General features: G+C 37.7%; 1 long non-coding RNA gene across 1 annotated transcript; it reads left to right on the forward strand.

Moving 5' to 3' along the window:
• The first annotated feature begins 9,308 nt into the window (after nt 1-9,308).
• Nucleotides 9,309-11,446, forward strand: LOC308185002. Its single transcript, XR_013943070.1, has 3 exons — nt 9,309-9,850; nt 9,955-10,029; nt 11,056-11,446. It is a non-coding gene; the product is annotated as an uncharacterized lncRNA (long non-coding RNA).
• Nucleotides 11,447-13,959: the final 2,513 nt, after the last annotated feature.

A 13,959-nucleotide genomic window follows, 5' to 3' on the forward strand; every position in this document is an offset into this window, starting at 1 on the left:
GAAAAAGTCAGCTACTAGGTAGGCAAGGGAAATCTAGCTCATATAGTGTGCTAAGGTTTGGGCCAAAAAACACTCAGTCGGGTCTCTCATTAAAGACACTTAAAGTGTCTCAAAAGTGTTATGAAAGAGAGGTAAAGTGGAAGTGGAAAATGAAAATGGAATGAGAAATGGGAATAGAAATGGAAATGAAGTATGGAATGAAACAGAAGTCATTCTCTTACTTTTATGTTGCTGAATCTTGAACAGTGAATAAGAAATACAGGATATAGTAGAAAAGCTACATAGAAAGTAGATAAGGATTATCAAAGACAAAATGGTTTCTTACAGAGACTGGACAAGTAGTAAAATATAATGAGGAAGCTTATTATCAGCTGGAAGATATAACAAAATATAGAAGATCTCCTAAGAACTCTGACTAATCTCCAATCTCTGGCTTAATTTTCAGATCAGGGGAGTGCATTTCCATTTTATTACTTTAGAAAGACAACAGCATTTAAAACAGGTGCTTTGACTTCCCACAATGAGGGCTCAACCAACTACCAAAAATGTTTTCCGTCTCTACTACTAATCTGGAGACTTCATCAAGGCATTTGGGTTGTCATTCATCACCTTCTTGTCTGAATGTTTGTAACCTAAACAATATAACTGGAAAAAAAAAATCAAATCAAAAAGAATAGTGTATTTTAGATTTTGTCCTTACTCTACTCACTGATGCTCTCAGCCTATGATCAATTGATAGTTTGTTACCCAATTTTCTTTTTTGTCTTTTAGTAATTATTTTAAAAGAGATACTCTGATATTTGAAATCTTTGTTGCATTGAATTGGGGGGTCAAGTTACGTCTTTCTCAGGATGAGTGTAACTTTTATAATAAGGTTTCCAATGCAAATTCCAGTAGATAATTTCCAAAAGTAATGTACTTTCATGATCATCTCTAGAAATCAAACCCAACCAAAAATGCAAATAAAATGAAAGTGTTAATACATTACATTAGTACAGGACCAGAGGAATAACGTTTAGTTGCCTGCCTGAGAGGTTTCTCAAAGCATGTACAAACTGGAGCTCACTGCCAGATGTATAAATCAGCTCCAGAAAACCCTGAGTAGTGTGAAAATCTTTAGTTTTAAGATACTGAGCAAATTGTGTCAGCATTGTCTTGACACTTTCTAATGATAATAAAGAGAATTTGGGCTTTCTTTTCTGTTAAGCACACTCCTTCCCTGTGCCCCACTTTTTTCCCTCTCTTTCAGATTTTTTTGTGACAAATCATTGTCTGGCACAAGCCCCCTTAATGCTCTAGAAGAGAAAAATCCATGTGTATCTCATAAATTCTGAAGGTAGGAGACGTTTAATACCTAATACTCTCCCCAAATACTTAGCCTCATCAAATGGTTTTCTCCCTCACCAGTGGAAAGTCACCAGGCTTAGATATAAAAGAAACATTTCTTTTGTATACAACAGATAATAAGAAGCAGCTAACCTTCACAAATGAATTCAGACTGTCCTCTGTTCCTCTTTCTTCTTCAGAAGATGGTGGACATTTTTAACAAAGTCTGAAAATAAATCAATCAATCAATCAATCAATCAATCAGAGACTTAAAGGTACTACATTCATGAAGCTTAATATTTTTAATCCAGTTAGAAACTGTAGAATGAAAGACAGGAAAGAAGAGTAGTTAAAGTAGTTAAAATAAAGGAAACAAATAAGAAAAACTATTTCAAAGTATCACAGAATCACAAAATTATTAAGATTGGAAGGGAACTTTGGTCATCTGGTCCAACCTCCCTGCTTAAGTAAGGACACCTACAGCAGGTGCCCAGGACCATCTCCCAATGGCTTTTGAAGAAAGGAAACTCCACAACCTCTCCGGGCAACCAGTGCCAGTGCTCTATCACCTGCACAGCAAAGAAGTGCTTCGTGATGTTTAGATGGATATTAAAGAAACTTGGACAATCAAATGACAACACCTTCCACAGGCTTTCCAAGGAGACAGGATACGCCCAGGACGAGTGCCAATGTGTCAGTGCAAGATCATCAAGATTTCAATCATATAGTTTTATAACCATACAAAGACATGAGTTCCAACTACTAATTTAAATGCACACACTATTGTGTGAAATATACCTTATCAAAATTTCTGCAGTGATCTACTGCTATTATTTTCTTCAAGAGCAAAAATGCATTGTTTTTGAGACCTCAGGTCTCAAGATCTCCAATTTATGTCATATATCAAATTCTGGGCAAATCACAGAAGTTTAACTAACAGAACAATCCTTTGTTATTAACAAGGATCTGGCATAGAACATGATGAAAATTGCATAAAGGAGGAGTGATTCAAGGCAGGGTCTGGACATTGCAGTGGTTAGCAACACTTCACTTGTGTCGTAGCACCTCATGTGTGTCACAGCTGTGGGAGGCAGCCACCTATAAAAACATGAATCAATACTGGGTGGTCAAACAGATTGTGTTTACAAGAGCAAAGCAAAGATTCGCCTCAAAAAAAAAAATTAAAAAAAAATTATCTTACAAATGGACATAATAACCCAGGAAAAATGCTCAGGTAAAGCACCAATATGGTTAAAAATTCCTACAGTTCTTACAGCAAACAATAGTACTACAGATCTCAGTTACTGATTAAAAAAATGTCATAGAAAATATTTTTCTGATCAAAAGTCTGGCAAATTGTATCTGACAACACTCTCTATTTCACGTCTATTTTTAATCTTAATCTCTCCCTGTTCTTTCAGTTATGCAAGGAGCAGCAGCAGTACTCTCTGCTCCACAGAATGCCAGGCTTTTAGAAGTACACCCAATGCACCATTTTAATTTCTGATATTGGATTTAGCACTGCAGTTGTGCTTTACAGCATGTGAAAAGAAAGAAAAAAAAAAACAAGTTTGGTGGTGCTAAAGAACCACATTATGTAGAGAAAATTACTGAAATTATGACATTAGCAAACCCTAGCAGAATTTTTTCGCTTCCCATTTATTTTTCTCTATGAATGTACGGTTTATAGGAAAACACCTTTTTCTTACCAGTTGCAGTATCTGTGGTGGTTTCACCACGATGGACAGATGAAATCCACCACAAGTGCTCCCTCACTTCCACCCCCTCAAAGAGAGAGGAGGGTAAGAAAGTATGATAGGAAGGAAAAAGGCTCATGGGTTGAGATAAGGATAATTTAATGGGGAATGGACAGGGGGAGGGTGAACAACAAGAAAAAGCTGCAAGGAAGAAAAAAAAAAAAAAGAGAGAGAGAGAAAACAATTTTTCTCTACTTCCCATCAATGAGTAATGTTCAAACACATCTTGGGAAGCAGGGCCTCAATACATGTAGTGGATGTTTGGGAGGACAGATATCTTCACGATGAGAGACCTTCCCTCCTTCTTCTGCCCCTTTTCCCCCTCTTTATGCTGAGTGTGACACCATGGGACATAGAATATAGAAATTTGGTTGGCTTATGTCAGCTGCCCTGGTGATGTCCCCTACCTACTTCTTGACTACCCCTGGTCTATTGACATTGGGTGGCTTTGGAGAGAGCCTTGATGGTGTGCCAGGACAGCTCAGCAATAGACAAAATGTTGGTGTGTTATCAGTGCTGATCTAGCTACAAGTGCAGAGCACAAACTATATGGGATGCTGCAAGGAGAGTTAACTACATCCCAGCCAGATCCAGTATATCATCTCACTGAGTACATTTAGATCACCAGTGAGATGAAAGCAGCAGGAAGGATGGAAAAAAAAAAAAAAAAAGGAATGAAGGAACTGGGAGTAGGAAAATCCAGGCCTACGTCCAGTTCTGAGCTATTTGTGAATCACTTTCACACATATTTCAACACAGAGCTATTACCGGCTTAAGGACAAGTATCAGAATTTCTCCAGCTGGTGTAGCACTTTAATTTTATATCTGTTAGACCACCTCACAGTACTGCGATATGTCTGCAATAAAAGTAAAATGTTTAATATCCTTGTTTGTCTGTAAGAGCAGTATAATTTCCTAGTGCCTTCGCAGTGCTCAAAAAATAAAACAGTATCTTTTTCCTGCTTGTTAACACAGCTCTAATAAAGAATGGGTACTGTTTAGCAATGTCTCCTGCTGGCTTCCATGCACAAGTGATATTATTTCTCTGCAAGATGTCTGCCACGCACACAAAAACGTTACTTATGTGTAAAATGGCTGACGACAGCAGTGGGCTCAGAAGTCGCATTTTCTGCCTTGGAGCATATTTTACAGAATACGTGTGCTGGGAAATGCTTCCTACATTTCCAACTTCCATAATTCTGGGCTGAGCAGGAGGTTTATCTCCCCTTAAAATGAGAAATGTGTCACTGACTGAGACATTTGCCTTTGTTCCTTTAAACACTGAATTAAGGTCATGATCTTAAAGAAGGTATTAATAAAGTAACTACATAATAGAGACGAGAGCTTAAATAATGCAGTGGCTTTATAGCTAGAAATCACTTTTGCACTCAGCACTAGCAGCCACAGATTCAAAGGAAAAAAAAATAAGGTACGAAAGTTAAAGGAAATCTTCAGAGCATGTAAATTCAATTGCAATATTAAAGGAAGATGGAGCAGGCAACGTTACGGAGAGTGAGAGCTTAGCTCCTTTGTCTCTACCCTCTGCTTGCTTCTGGTGCTAAATAATCCTCAGTCTGGTGGATGTAATATATTGCAGTAAAAAAAGGTCAGTTCGGCTTTAAACCCTACAGCAGATACCACGTGAAATGATCTGGTGGGAGTGTGCCACCATGCATGTACATGTGAAAAGGGATCCAGACCATTGTCTACCTTGTGGTAAAAAGTGTAACTACTTACATAAGAGGCAACTCTTCAGAGCCACCGAAAAAAATCCTGGAATAAATGCGCTGGGGTTCAGACATCTGAGGGAATGGCATATAAAATGGAACATGAACAGGAATTTTTAAAGAACAGCATTAATTAATTGGGTAAGAGACATTTTCTAGTCTCAGACCATCAAACGGACTTCATTTTGTGCCTGTGCTTCAAATTACCTGAGAGACTTATCTCCTGAAGACAGACCTAATCGGAACAAATGGCAAAAGCTCTTGGGGCTTCAAAAGCCGACATGCAAAGATGGCTGGTATTCAAATGTTAGCTGCTACTGAGCATACTGCATAAGGCTTTTAAAATACAAATTAACCCATTTACTACATTTTAGATAATCAATGTAGCGTGTTTTGCCTTTCATATTTTTTTTTCCATGCTTTCTTAAGTCCTTACTTAAAACTCTACCACAGGGTTAGTAATGAGTCACTTATGGTGCCAGTAATCTTCCACTTGCTTCTTCACCCCACCTGTATATGTAACTTAGTTATTACCTTTAAATATTTTCCAAGTTGGAAAAAACTCAGGAATAACACACAAGCCCCTTCAGTAGGATTAGATACACATTAGTATCTGCTCCACACAGACTTCTTAAACAAGACATACCCAGTCTTCTGTGTGCCTCCACCACACTCTGAAGTTTGCTCTTCTACTTTTTGAGGAGAAGCAAACTCAAATGTAAATGTACATAGTTTAGCAAAGAACAGGCAATTAATTACCTATAACTGAAAATTTGGTTTCTAAGTACTGCTCTTTCCAGGGCTTGGACCATAAAATTGACTCAGTAACCTGTAGGGAGACTTAGTAACTATACTAACAGCATCAAAGCCTCCCAAAGCAAGCAAACAAATGAGCAAGCCTGTGCTTAAGGGCCAAAAGTTGTTTAAAGGCAAACTTTGGCAAGCAGTTTTGACTACTTAGTGTCATTCTTTTGTCAGAGCCAGAAGTTCAGATCAAGTCCCAGATTCCGAACAGTCGTTCATGTCTAAAACAGGTACAGCAGTACAGCCCGTGGCAGTGAGCTTAGTGAGAATACAGTGAGGATGTGTGAAGCTCCACCTAGGGAGGCATCATAAACCATTGAGATTGGATTGACTTGAGTTAGTGAGAATACCAGTATGGGCACAATATTACAGTAGACCACCTGGCCAGGAAGTAGATGATTTTTTTTCTGGCAACTGGTTGCTTCATCTAGCACAGTTGCTTCATCTTCATAGGTGACTTGAACAACTGCAATATCTGTAAGATGTGCAACAGAATAATGCACACATGATCCAGGAGATGGTGGAGTTCAGGGTCCTGAGAGAAGAGGGCATGGCAAAAAGTAGGATTTACCCTCAGTGGAGAGGATCAGGTTAGGGAATATTTAAACAAACCAGAAAGACATAAATTCATGGGGCATCACAGAATGCACCCACAAGTGTATTTTGAGGCAACTTTTCATCATCTTTGAAAAGTCATGGTGACTAAGGAGGCTACTGAGGACTGTGAGGAAGCAAATATCCTGTCTTCAGGAAGAACAAGCATGTAGAGGAGCAGGAAACTAAACAACTGTGTTTAGAGGATTGTGAACAGTGGCACAAAGTCTCCAGCTGGTGGTTGGAGTGCTATAGACTGCACCTACAAGTCTGCAGATGACACAAGACCATTGGAAATGGTTGATAGGCTGCCTGGATGTGCTGCTATCCACAGGGACATGAACAGGCTGGTGAAATGGGCCAGCAGGAATGTCTTGACAAACAATAAAGAGAAATGCCAAGTCCTGCACCTGAGAAGGAATTACTGTAGGTATAAGAACACACTGGAGCCAACTGGCTGGAAGAAATCTTGGCAGGAAAAGACCTGGGGGTCTTGGTGCACTCCAAGCTGATCATGAGCCAGCAATGTCCCCTAGCTGCAAAGAAGGCTGATGGTATCCTTGGCTACTTGCCGAGTGATCCTCCCCTGCCCTGCTCAGTACTGGTGAGGCCACACATATTAACTCCAGCTCTGAGTTTCTCAAGTACAAGAAAGACAAGAAACTACTAGAGAGAACCCCACAAAGGTCTACAAAGGTGAGTAAGGCACTGGAGTATCTCTCCTGTAAGAAAAGGTTGAGAGAGCTGGGACTGTTCAGACTGGAGAAGAGGAGGCTCAGGGATATTTTAACCATGCATATAACCTGATGGAAAGGAGAAGACAGAGCCAGACTCTTCTCAGTTGTGTCCAGAGACAAGGCACAAAATGAGATACAGGAAATTTCATTTAAAAATAAGAAATATTTCTACTGTGAGTGCTCAAACACTAGAAGAAGTTGCTCAGAGAAGCTGTGGAGTCTCCATTCATGGAGATATTTAAAGCCCAACTAGACATAGTCTTTAGCAGCCTGCTCTAGGAAACCCTACTTTGAGCAGAGAGTTGGGCTGGACAATATCCAGAAGATGCCTGGTAGCCTCAGCAAATATAGGATTCTGTGGCTCTGTGAATATGGACTACCGTTTTCCATATTTATGTAATATATGCAAACAAAATTACTCGGAAATTCTCAAAATGTGAAAATAATCTCTTTGTTCTTGTAGATATGGCTTTTCTTAGTTGAAGAGTGACTCAGCAACTATTTCCATCACAGGAAGCACTTCTGTTTATTTAAAAGGTGGTGGAATCAAACTTTTCAAGGATTATAATAAAAACTTCTGAATTTTAAAAGTTGACTTTATTTGCTTTAAAATTTTTCAAATTACCAAATTGCTTATTATCTTCATTAATTTCAAGCATTTGAAGTAGTATGAAATGTTGTTGTTTGCACACATTTATGCATTGATTCTCTGGTGATTTTTAAAGGTGTCCAATTACACCAGTCTTTTTTACAAATGCAGAAGGATCCTGATATTTAGAAAATGCAAAGCCATGCATATCATGACTGCTCAGAGTTTTGTTCTACACAGCTGAAAGCTGAAAGAAGGCTTGGCAAGTTCTTCGTTTGCAACGAGAATAAGTTTGGCCTTACTTTTGATATCAACATTTCCAGTTACAGACGTGTTATTCCAGAATCTTCTATTGTCTTCTCCTCTTAGGAAACAAAGCATTTAGTCTTGTTCCTATGCTCTAGAGAAGAAAGAGGAGAATTCTTCCCCTGTTCTCTGAAAACCACCGTTCTCCCAAAGAAGAGCCCACTCAGGCTCTTCTTCCAAATTTGTCTATTGAAGAAATGTCAATGAAAACTCATTAGCGTATCTTCCAGAAACATGGTTGAGAACAATTGAAGCAGGGCTGGCTTCTCTGGGGAACTCCTGGAGGAGCACTGCTGTAAATCTGTGAGGTCCCGACACAGGACAAAATTGAAGTGTTGTTGTAGAAAGAAAGTGTCATGCACTGCCTCCACTAGTGCCTTCATTTCCCCTACCAAGTGACACAGAAAAATCTAACTGGCATGCAGAAAAATAGTGCCCTTATGGTCCTGTCGTTGGTAAAGAAAATAACATGGTATGAGTCCCTTTCTCTTGGCATGTTTTCCTCTTTGACCAAGATGAAGCACACCAGTTTGGTACCCAGTGAGTGCTTCACAGTCAGGAGATGAATAAACTTCACAGCAAGAGAGAAGCTCTACCTGGTTCTGAAAAGCCTAAACCATGTGTACATTATGAGGTTATTGGGGTAAACTAAATCATGTCCTAATTGCTAACGGAGTTTTGAATTAATATTTCTTTGACTTCTGTGATCCCATATAAACCTAAGATTGTGTTAATAATAATTAATAATTACTGACACTTCTTATTTAACAGTTTGCATCTTAAGAGCTACTAATTATCTTATCTGTACTAAATGCAAGACATTTCTGAGTTTATTACTAGTTCCTGGCTTTTCAAATCCCTGGGAACACACTGTTAAATAGTGTGTTAAAATTTTTCAGAAAAGTTGTCGTGTTAAAATTCTTCAGAAAAGTTGTCCTTCATTTTGAGCTCTAATTTATTTCTGTCTTTCAGGCAGACCTGTTCTCATTGTCTGCATTGTTCATAGACCATATTCATCATATTCATATTTTGAAATAAACAGGTACATTGCTCAGTGACTTTCAATTATCTATATACAGATTCTCCTGGACATCCATGTATACGATGCTCTCATTTTGTCATCTGTTCCTAAAAGACCTTATTTTCCTTAAGACTTATTTTCATCTGGTTGTTTAAACAAAACTACTAGCTCATAACACCTGGGTAGGCAAAATGTGTATCCACAGTCAGTCCATGCAAAAGACTGAAGACTAAAGTTTTCTCCTCTTTTTACTTTCAGTCCTCACTGGTATCTGTTTTTTCTCCATGTTTTTCTTACCGTACAAAGCGTATTCTTACTACAGATATGTGCAGAACTGATCAAACAAACCTCCAGCTGGGGCATCCTATTCTATCTCAACTTAGTAAAAAATGGGCATCGAAATAGTATGTTACAGGACTGATTAAAAAAAAAAAAAAAAGAGAAAGAGGCAACAGTTAAGTTTGCATAACACAAACTCTGTTTCAGTGAATACATAAAAGTAAAAGCAACTCAGAGACAGTAATTCACATGATGTTCATATAATTTGCATGATATAATCTATTACCATGCCCTGCAAGACTGACCTCTCTTTTCCTTTTTATCCTTGTGTTATACAGGCTGTGGTGGCATGATAAGCAAAACGGACAGTTGCATGACCAACTATGCTACAATGCAGAACAATTAGTAAGCTTGCATAGGATTGTTTTTGCTTTTGTTAAGAATCAGCAAGAATCAGCTGAGATTTCATTGTAACAACTATTTTCTAACTTGCATCCTCTGAAGAGCAAAGAATTGCCAGGCGAGTCAATGAGCAGCTGCTCCACATTCAATGCACAAGCCCTGGCAAGCAGCCCTTGCTTGGGTTTGCAGGACACAAACACATCAGCTCACTAGGTTTCTGACACCTAGCCACATACCACCTAGAACTACACATCACTCACACCCCAGTGCAGCATTCAAAAATGCAGAATTCAAGTTTCCGTTCTCAAGTAAGCTGTATAAGAACCAATCTATAGCTTAGAGAGCTGGCACTGAAAGCCATGGGCTCCTGAGTTTTGAGGACACTGTTTTGATTGTTTTCATTCCTTTTCAGACCAAGATTACAAGAAGATAACAAGCAGAAAAAAAAAAAATGGTTGCTTTTGAAGGCATCTGGCAAACATAGCTGGTAAGTGGTGACAAATGCTAAAACGATGAAGAATTAAGGGAAAAGGATTATATGAGAATCATTAATTCTGATGGTTGGCTCCTTACTTATATTTTGCTCTAGAGAATGGGATTCTCAGCCGTGGGTAGCTTACCTTCCAGCACAGAAGATACTATTCCTTATAACACTGAATAATTTTTCTGAAAAAAATCAGGTTGAATTAATTAATTTGACTTGAAATTAATTCTAAAATAGAAACTACGTATCATCTTATTATAACAGTTTGTCTCACATTTTTTCTGAGGAACCAACTTTCAACCTACTGTTGAGACTCACTTAGGATCCTAATTGGATCACATACCTTCAGACGTTAGGTTTTATTTAAGGTAAATAACTAATTATGGCATTTAGTTATTATTGCAGATTAATGTAGAAGGTCAAGTTAATAGTTCTATTCAGTTCTGAGATATCATGACACAATCAAATAATTGTGGTTAAGGAAGTGTACTATTTGTGGTCTCCAGGATAGGTACATCGCTGATTACAGAAATATTGGTTTCTCTCTTTTTTCTTTTTTTTTTTTTTTTGTTATCATAGGATCAAGATAAATCAGGCTTGATATTTGAGATGCTTAAATGTGATTTCAACACACACAATAGGCTTAATTTAAGCACAGCTGTAAACCTGCTTCCTGAATAATTTAGAAACGTATTTGCTTAAGGTTTTCTGAAACATTGATTGGCCTGAGTGCTGACAGAAAGGTCTTGCTAAAACACGGGTCAGTGGGAAGTCTCGCTGCTGAACATAGACTCCTTCATGAATGCCTTACATAAGTAAAAGTTGAAGTGAAAAACAGCTGTCAATACAATGCAAAAGACTGCCTAGGAATTCAACACCAGCCTAATATCATAAGAAGGATGTATGGTGTACCATACTATTTTCAACTTGCAATGCCTTTTTTTGGTTGTTGTACAAAAACGATAGTCAGAAAACATGCAAGCTTTGTATCAAATGCATATTTTCCTGTCATTGTCTGGTTTCCTGTAGCCATCCATAAACACCTTGCCAGATCAGGCATGCTGGGACTATCTCTTGCTGACAGTAAAGTCTGTACTACTGAACCAGCCCATACTTTCTTCAGAAGATGTGGGACAACTGAAGATGACCTTTGGAGCCTCCTAACTGGAACATTGTGGTTTCTGAGACAACATGCTAACAACAGCCATCACCACAAGCTACTGCAATACTCTTTAACTGTGTTTTAGGAATACTTAGAATATATTTATAATTTAGTATATTCTTTAAACTTACTCATATCTTCTCACAACATTGTGTTAATTGTGTTCTAACACAGATTTTTTTCCTATGACTTCTTCCCAGAAAGAAATTCCTAGGCTGACATTTGTTTTCATGATGAACTAGTTTGAAAAGCTGAACTACTGAGTATAAAATAAGATAAAATAAAATAAAATAAAATAAAATAAAATAAAATAAAATAAAATAAAATAAAATAAAATAAAATAAAATAAAATAAAATAAAATAAAATAAAATAAAATAAAATAAAATAAACCATTCTGCATGATGGTTGATGAAGAGAGCTTAAAAAAAATTATGGATGATAACGAATGGAGGCAGATTGGAAACTGAGCTATAGTCTCTCCAGGTGAAAAAGGGACAAAGTTTTGTTTGCTACTGAGATAATGTTTCATTTAGATTTGCTTCAGGAAATTTTTAAATGAGATCTTTCCTTGCAGGAAACTTCTGACAGAATCAAAGGGAAAGTGCCCTGCTTAATATTTGTACTGTGGCCTCAAGCCACAGCCCATCGTTTACACACATTAAAAAAAAAAAAGACACAAGAAGGTTACTGGTGATGAAATACATGAACTTGTTTGGCATACTACGTTACTTGTGTGCACCATTTCTTACTCCTCAGGTATAACTTTTGCTTTACACTATTCTCTCTCTCTTTCTCCACAATCCATCCCCACCGCTGACTGTTCCTCCTTCTCCTTTCCTCCTTTTCCTTCTTCTCTTTCAGCAGATTACTTAACACTTATTCTCCCTGTTTGGATTTATTACAGTGTCAACATCCAACCCTAAACTAGAAACGTGTAGAAAATAAAGTAATTGGTTTTGGTCCAGTCCCTGGCTGGCAGAGCTTTTATTATTTGCCTGATTCGTTACTATAGTTAATTGTATTACTACTTAGGCCTGCTAATACAGCACAAAAGCAAAATGAATTGATAGTAATAAGAAGCTTTTAGAGGCAATATTTAAGCAATAATGACCTCTGAGTCAAACATTTCCTAGCAGCTAATGACTAGCTGGAAGAGTAAAAGGTCTGAGATAAACCCAGGGGCTCTTAACCCAACCCACCATTAACTGCCAGGAAACACCCGACCCAGAGATCACTAATGCTATTATACATCATAAAAACATAAAGAAAATCTAATTACCTTCTTGCATGTTAGGAAGCTAAAATCTGAAATGCAACTTGCCATGGATTTGGTGTCCTATTTCCAGCACTAGTGTTTTTCTAGGTGCTAATCACAGAGTAGTTATCGAAACAGAAATTGATAGTAATTCCTTTGGAGTCAACAGTATTATTTGGTGCTGCTTATTCACCCTTGTGCTTAAGCCCAGATATGTCCCTTTGAACCACACAAAATACAATTAATCATAAATATTTAAATCATCATAAAAATAAAGACTACCCATCAGTTCAGTGGGACTACAAAAGACAGGTTTCACTGTGACTTTAGACATCTTTTAAATATCTTTGGACACCTTTGTGCTGATATAGTAAGAGCAAACATTTGGAAGAGAATACATACAGTGTTTTTAATGCCAGTCTCCACACAATGAGAGTAGGAAATAAACATTTTAACATTTTCCATTGCTGAATAGGATAGGAAAATGGTCTGAGAACCTGCCCAGTTCTGATTCTAGAATAAATACAAAAAGGCTTTTTAATGATTTCATGGCCTAGTGATTAATAGACTTTCTCTGATGTAGTTTCTCTTACATTTCAGATGCCTCAGATTTTTCCTTGAAGTGCTTCCTGTGAGTTTTGTTCCATTTTACATTAACCTTTAGACATGACTCTTCCTTTTCACTCTGCTTCTACCTCATCCATTTACTTCTTGTTCTCTTTGTAAACAAATCTCACCTCTTTTGAAAGCTGTCCTGATATTCTTTGAGACAAAGCTTTGGTTTATTTTTTATGAAGTGGAGTTATTGCAACAAAGGAGTTCACGGAGCATTGTGTTTGGATGGGAACCACTGCGAGGCAAGCAGGGAGATAGAGCTGTCACCCGCAAAATGGAAGGCAGGTTGAATAAAGTAGTCCATTTGGAAAATGTTACTCTTATCCCTGCTGAATGACTGTGGGCATGACAGCATTTCTGCTGTGTGCTTTATCCAAAGTACAGACTACACAGTGCAGCTATTGCCATGTTTTGCTATAAAAGCAAACATCTCTACCTGCTGCAGATCACCTTCAGTGTGAAATTTCACGTGTTCTTTCTAATATTTTCCAAAAGTTTTAATTTTTACATATATATTTTACCTAAGTGAGCTTAGTTCAGCGAGTGAGTTCTTGAGTAAATGATTTTTGTGATTTGTATACCCCCTGCTGATTTAAAATCCTAGAGGAAATAGAAAGTTAATAAATCAGAGCAAACCCAGGAGGAGTTATACAGCTTAAAATAACACATGCTTACTTAGGTAAATATAGCAAGACTGAATGGAAAATTAAGAAGCAACACTGTAAGGTACAGGGTCATGGCTACAGAAGACAAAGAAACAGAAGACAAGCTATAGCCTTTTGCTACTTGACTCTCTATCCTTATCAACATATTTAGTGGTGGTTTGCAAACAAAAGATAACAAAAATGTCTTCTGACCAAAAACAATTCAAAAAATCCTGAAATTCTTTGCTACCTGTCG

Source organism: Anser brachyrhynchus, assembly GCF_964034855.1.
Source record: "Anser brachyrhynchus genome assembly, chromosome: Z".
In the NCBI taxonomy this organism is placed as follows: Eukaryota; Metazoa; Chordata; class Aves; order Anseriformes; family Anatidae; genus Anser; species Anser brachyrhynchus.